The sequence below is a fragment of the Acipenser ruthenus genome, chromosome 7 (assembly GCF_902713425.1).
Source record: "Acipenser ruthenus chromosome 7, fAciRut3.2 maternal haplotype, whole genome shotgun sequence".
Lineage (NCBI taxonomy): Eukaryota > Metazoa > Chordata > Actinopteri > Acipenseriformes > Acipenseridae > Acipenser > Acipenser ruthenus.
The window spans coordinates 10,042,286-10,049,753 of NC_081195.1; positions in this window are offsets into that span (position 1 = coordinate 10,042,286).

Consider the following 7,468-nt stretch of genomic DNA (forward strand, 5'->3'; position numbering starts at 1 on the left):
GAAAGAGGCCAGAGAGGAGAGAGGTGTTGAGAAGGGAGGAGATGAAGGAGAGTAGAGCAGGAGCAGCATCTTGAAAGAGTTGAGGGGGGAGGGGGTCCAGGGTGCAGGTGGTGGGTTTGTGGCCCTGGATGAGGGAGGAGAGGTCAGAGTCTGAGAGGGGAGAGAAGGAGGAGAAGGAGGGTGAGTTAAAAGGGGAGACAGAGGGTGTTGGGGTTGGAGAGGGAGGGGGTGGGGGGGAGGGAGAGGTGTTAAAGAGTTCACGGATATCAGAGATTTTAGAGGAGAAGAAAAAGGCAAAGTCATCAAAGGAGATAGAGGAGGGAGGAGAAGGTAGAGAATAGTTTCTGGGGGTTGTTAGTGGAGGATTAGATAATAGATTGGAAATAGGAGTGTTTAGCAGAGGAGAGAGTAAAGGAGAAGGAGAGGAGAGAGCTGTAGAGGTCTAGGGCAGCAGGGAGTTTGGTTCTTTTCCATTTCTTTTCAGCAGAGTGCAGTTTGGTTCTTGCTGAGCGGAGCACAGAGGAGAGCCAGGGTTGGGAAAGGGAGAGGCGAGCAGGTCTGGAGGTGAGGGGACAGAGGGAGTCGAGGGAGGAGGTGAGGGAGGAGAAGAGGGTGGAGGTAGCAGAGTCTACAGAGAGTTGGGAGAAGGAGGTGAGAGAGAGCAGTGGAGGCAAGGACAGAGGGGGGAGAGAGAGCGGAGGTTATGGCGGGAGGTGACAGTGGGTGTAGGTGGAGTAGGGAGAGAGGGGAGAGACAGAGATAAATAGATGAAATAGTGATCAGAGAGGTCCAGAGGGGTGGACAGAGAGGGTGGCAGGGCAGAGGTCCAGTTGACAGACAGCTTTGTGGGTAGGAGGGTATGGAGGGAGAGAGAGAAGTTGAAGGAGTGAAGGAGAGGAAGGAATCCGGCAGAGTGAGTGGGGTTGGAGAGATGGATATTGAAATCACCTAGTAGGACAGTTGGTGTAGACAGAGAAGGGAAGGAGGAGAGGAGATAGTCAAGTTTATTGAGAAAGTGAGCGAGAGGTCCAGGGGGACTGTACAGTACAATTAGCAGGAGTTGACAGGGTGAGGTTAGATGGACCGCGTGAAATTCAAAGGTGTTAACAGAGAGTTAGGAGAGGTCAGACGGGACAGAAAAGTGTAAGGAGGGAGAGAGGGGAAGACCAGTCCCACCTCCCTGTCCAGTGAGACACAGAGTATGGGACGGAACGTGGAGAGAGGACAGGGCAGTTACCCTGATCTGAACCCAGGCTACCTTGAGCTTTGCTGCTAAAATAACCAGCAATCTTTCAAACAGTCATCTCAAAACAATAGCTAAACATAGGCTTGTTCCTTGTCCATGTCTATTTTTCATGAGATCACATAATACTAATAAATCACCCGACTTTTCAGAGTAACGTGTTTATTTTTGAGCCAGCTATGGTTCTTTATTGAAATTTGCAAAACAAGATAAATAAAAATGTGTGCTTTGGTTTGCTTCTGATCAACTGTTTTTTTTTTTGTTTTTTGTTCTAAATACTGTAACTATGACAACTATGTGCAAAAAATGTAACGCTAACTGCCAAGTTCTGTTTATCACAGACGATGACTTGCATGCAGCAATGAAGGAAAAACAGTTTAACTACTAAATATCTTTGCAATTGTGCAATTTAAGTCTTTACAGTAGATGTGTAGTCTTAAATGTTTTAATAGACACTGCTAAAAACGTGATATTTTTAGTAACAAATCTCTATAAGGAGGCAGTGTGGTCCAGTGGTTAAAGTCCAGGGCTTGTAACCAGAAGGTCACAGGTTTAAATCCCACCTCTGCCACTGACTGACACACTGTGTGACCCTGACCAAGTCATTTAACCTCTTGTGCTCCATCCTGCGGATGAGATGTTAAAATGTCCTGTTCTAAGTGACTCTGCATATAAGGCACAGCTAACAGCCTACCTCTGTAAAGTGCTTTGTGATGCTGGTCCACTATGAAAGGTGCTATATAAATGTGGAGAGGATATAGCCTACAAGAGCAGTGTCTTTCTATGCTAATATACCCAATACTGGAAACTCAGCAACTGAATTATTAAATTCAAGAAGCAAGGCAGCTGCACAGTTTGATTCTCAAATACATTTTTAATCAGATGATGTTACAATGTAGGCCAGGATCTCATACTTTCTGCCCTGAAGCGAGCTGCACTCATACTGGATGAAGAAGCAAGAACTCTGGCTGTTGGAAAGGGTCAATCAAGGTGAGATGGTGGATGTGAGCTCCAGCAACCAGCTTACTATTGCAGAGTAGGGGTGACAGGGACAGGGCACTTTGTTCAGGTACAACATAGTTTAAAGACATATATATATATATATATATATATATATATATATATATATATATATATATATATATATATATATATATAAAATTAGAATGCAGTGCAATTGAAAACCATATAGATTTTTGCAGCTCCAACATTTTAACTGCTTTAAAATGCAGTTAAAATCAATATAAAAACTGGGACAAGCGCATAACATTTTTTGCAAGGTTTTGTTTCTGAAGAGGTGGAAGAATGTAAGCAGTTACAGAAGAATCATGAAGTTGAACTAGTTAATGGGGAACTGCAGCTTTAAGACATTATTTATAGACTAGTATGCATTTTAAATCCCAACAACACACAGTTCCACAATTACAGTGATTCAAATTCCCTTGAAAATACATGAGATTTAAGAAGGAACATTCCTGGTAAATGGGGTGGTAAAATTTGCAACAAAAAATAACATGCTATCAAGAAATGTCAACCTCTTCTCTGGAAAAGTCACCCTTGAAGTTTTACATAAAATGTTTTCTGCTTGTCTGGCACTCCTCTTAGCTCCTGAGCCTGCAAGCGTGCAAACTGTCTCATTCTCTGATGCTAAAATGACACCCTGGATTTCTTAGGGACTTCAAGCTAGCCACGGCCCTCCGTTAAGCATGTGTAACTCCCATTACTTGTCCCCCGAGTTTTTTCATATGGTTAGGAATTTTGGCAGGAGGCAAAATCTGCACTACCGAGAGTTTAAGGGGTTATTAGAGAGAAGAGAATGTTCTACTGGAATTTAAGGGCTGAGCAGAGTGAGAAGGGTAAGTAGATTTGAGATCTTAAAAAGCCCCTCACACACCCACGTAATACATACAAGAAAGTGTTGTTATTTAATCTTTAATGCACAGGCTTTACATCAATTCCAGCTTTTTAAATTTCTTTTAGAGATACTCAATTCAACACCCTGACTCTGCACCATTCTTACAAAGCTATACCAAGCCATGCAACAATTTAATGCAGCAAGTGCTTTAAATTAGAATTGTCGTGCTAAACAACCTGTTTCAACACTTCTAAGCTCCAGTTTCACAAAACATTATGAATTATGGATTGCTATTTTGAGTTATATGTTTGTGTTTTTGTCATGCAGTCTACAAGTACAAGAACAGCTGTCACTGTTACTGCCATACAGTATATAGATTAAATGTGAACAATGAATCTTGAAAAGCTTTAAAAAGTTGTATCTATGTAGATTATTTATATCATGGTGCTTAATGTATCAGTATGGAACATTTAAACAGGTTGAAAATTCTCATTTTCTCTAAGTTCAGTATCTTTTAAAACATTTCAATAGAATATAATTAAATCATTTAAACTGACATAGGTGCTCTAGTTTTCAGAATTAGGCTTGCAGATCCAATGTAATATATATTCTCTGACAGGTCTGTTTTACTTTGAAGCAGAACACCATTTGAAGTTTGAATGCTCATTTGCGAAATGTCTCCCATTCCATCAAACAGCCCCTCAAGAAAGAAGTCTGCATTCCTGTTCAAGTTTAATGCACATTTTAATAATCTTTTCTACATTTTTAATAGGTAAAGTTAATATATAATGTTCCAATCATGTGATATGTATATCCTTTAATATTGATTGAAGGTACTTGCCTGAGTGCGTCCAGTAAGGGTATGTGTATAAATAGTACATTATGTTAATAGAACCTTTTCATTGAATTATGTATGTAACTATTAATGTAGATGTATAATACCAACCCATACGTTATGTATGTAAGCGTTGTAAGACTATTGCTTATTATAGAGACTGGTATTGAGAATTATAGTGAGAACATTGATTTCAAATTGCTTTTTACTCATTTTTTTTTTTTTAATGTCATCAGGCCAGGGAGACATCGTAGTCAATTTCGTTATGAATCAATTTTCAAGAAGAACTTTCTCAGAAAAATTGGAGATTGTTAAAAGGGAGGTATACACCACAAATACCCAAACTGACACAGGAAGGGAAGGGATATACTGCCACTTCCAAAATTCAAATTATGAAAGGTATCTGTGGCATACCGGTAGCTGTCAATTACAAACATTTTACTGCTGGAACTGCCTTATGTTCAGTACAGAAAAGGTGATACGGAACACCACTGGCTAGAGAAATCTAGAGCCCCTTTCACACTGACATGCTCTACTCGGGTCGGAACCTACCCGGGTCTGATAAAGCACAGTTGACCTGGGTGACAGATGCAGGTACACAATGCGCCTATCAATGCCCCAGAACGTCCATGCAAGCTTCTCTGGATTGAACCACCCAAATGTTGATTAGAGCAAATGTTTCTTCATTCCTGCTGCAGTCTGGCTCATGGTGTGTCTCAATCAACAAAAAAATGGCTAAACAGAATAAACAGAGATATTCCTTGCGGAAGTGAAACCTTCATGCAGGCGTGGCTGTTTGTTATTTCATCGGCTTATGAACGGCCGTCATGCATTTTGTCTCGCTCAACCCGGGTCAAATCATGTCTACCCACATCCTGAGGGTATGACCAGGGTACATGGTTTCATGTGGTTGTGACCCGGGTAGCCGGAACCTGGGTTAGGACCCTGGTAAGAGTGCCAGTGTGAAAGGGGCTTAGGATGTCTAATGAAGTCAGCACAAAAACATGAGCATTCCCAAAGTCACTTGCAAACCACTGTAACACTCAAATTTGGACAAACCCGGATTGATGTTCAACTGGATGAGCAGAAGTGTGTAGGGATACAATACATCACAATGAGCAAGTAAGAAAAAACTGTGAGGTTCTTAAACACTTGATTAATTCTGTTGTTTACCATGGCCAGAAAGAACTGGATTTCAGAGGGCATGATGAAGGCACCAATTATGTAGAATTACTTTCTCTGATTTCTGACTACAACAGCATGTTAAGCAATAACTTGTCTACAGCCACAGTATTCTTGGGTACCTCTAAAAAGAATCAGAACGAGGGGGGGTCGGTGGGGGCTGGTGTTGATTCTGCTACCCCAGTAGATTTTGTCACGGCATGCCACTGGGATTTTTGTGTATATAGCTTTGGGATCTACCACTTAGGAAAGGCTTTTTCTAACACATGTGGTTTATTTTCTTTAATATGTGACCACTGTACACTGCAGCACTTCTTTTACATAAATGACATTTATTTCACTGTCACGGAAATATGGGTCCTTTGATTCTATTGCTTGTGTAGCAAATTCAATAAAAATCACTGACCACCTTCCAGGCTGGATTTATTGGAGGCTAACTAACAAGCAAGAGTTAACTTTGTTATCGTCTCTCTTGGGACTAACAAAGTGAGATATATGTAAGCTGACTGGCATTTTTTTTGTTAGATACTACAGTATATCTTATTTATGCATTGCTCTGTATAGCCATATAAATTGTTATTTCTAAATGTCCATACACACAAGTGGCTCCGTCACTCTCCTACCTGCAGACATGGAGCAATCCCTCTCTTTCTCTCTTAGCACTAACATTCATTTGCTTCAATCCCAGTCCAAATGGAGCTTGCTGAATCTCTTGGATACAGATAACAATGCTGGTTGAGATGCATAGAGTAGTGATGTAGATACTTAAAGAAACGTATTTTGTTTTTTTGTATAGTTTAGTTTAGTTTATTCAATTTGTGCCCATAGGGCCAGCACAGGTACATCTCCATAGTGCACACACTAATACAAAGAAAGACCTAAGTAAACCATACTCAATAATATAATAATACAGCAATATAATAATTAATATACATCCAGAAATAAATATAAACACACACATATAACCATATACATTCTGTATACACATAAATGCTCAAACACTCACACATACATATACAAATACATATACACACACGCACATACAAACCTATATATATATATATACAGTACACACACACACACAGAGTTAAAGTTTCATTCCAGCTAAATCAAGTGATTTGTATACGACAGCCTGCTCATCAAAGACAGACAGAAGACACATGAAAGGCTCTGCCTGCAGCCCAGCGGTCGCCGTTCTTTAATAAGCAAGATTCGTGGGAGCCGTGAGTTTAATAAAGTGCCTAGATTTGAGCTTTGGCAGAGTAACCATGGTTCTTTCCCCCAGACATGCACAGCGACTCAGAGCTCTATATACAAGTCATGGACACCAGAAATGTGGATACAGTATTGTACAGTCCTAACACCTAACAAGTCTCCAAATAAATAGAGAAATAAACAAAAAAAAACTGCTGTGAAGCCACCTGCTTCACAGCAGCCACACTAGGTGGTTCGGCTCAAGGCGTTTGGTAGCTGAAAAAACAAAATTGAGTTTTAGCATGCATTTGTTTTACCCCTCCAGAGAGGATAAAAACTACAGAGATTACATAGGCAGGACCAAACTGGCTGGAAATCAATTGTTGCTTGTCTCTGTAAAGATGTATTGTGTTTACTTTAGTGTGATGTATTTAAGTAGTAACAGGCAGTCAAACAGATCCAGGCAGGGTAAGGGGGAGTCCACAGTGTAAATGTGTACACATGGGGTGCCATGTGTGTGGATGTCATAGCATATTGAAAATGTCTGTGGAGAGCTGGAGGAAAACTCACCACAATAAAATATTTCCATCAGCTTTCTGTTTATTTAGCAGGGTGAACACAGTACAGAACAGTTGCGTACAACTTTCAACAGCAGACTTTACATATATTTATAATTATAGTATTGTACAGGTTTTACTTTGCTTTTGGCTTGTACCCAGCTCAGGTCCATACAAGCTCATCTAAACAGCCCTAATACTGGACCACCCTTAATAACATGAGGGATACTCATACGTATATTCCGAATGCACATTTTATATTATGTAAAGTGTAACAAAGGGTTAAAATGACACTGCTAAAACTGCTGGGGTGTCATGTGACTACCAACCAACCTTCAGAGATTGAAAGCAGTACAAAAACAGTTGGTGACAATTGCTTCTGTCAACCTGTTAATTTTCATAAAGCAGATTAACTTGATATGATATCATAAAATTCAACTTGTAACACTTTTTTTTTTCTCTGTTCACAGGCAGGTATAGTTTTAATAATTAGAAAATCAGTCTTTTAGCTGGAGTTAAACTACTAGGTATCCCAAACATTGAGTTGTTTGCATATTAAAGTTCCTCAATAGTTGCATTCAGCTTCTCCTGATATTCTTGCT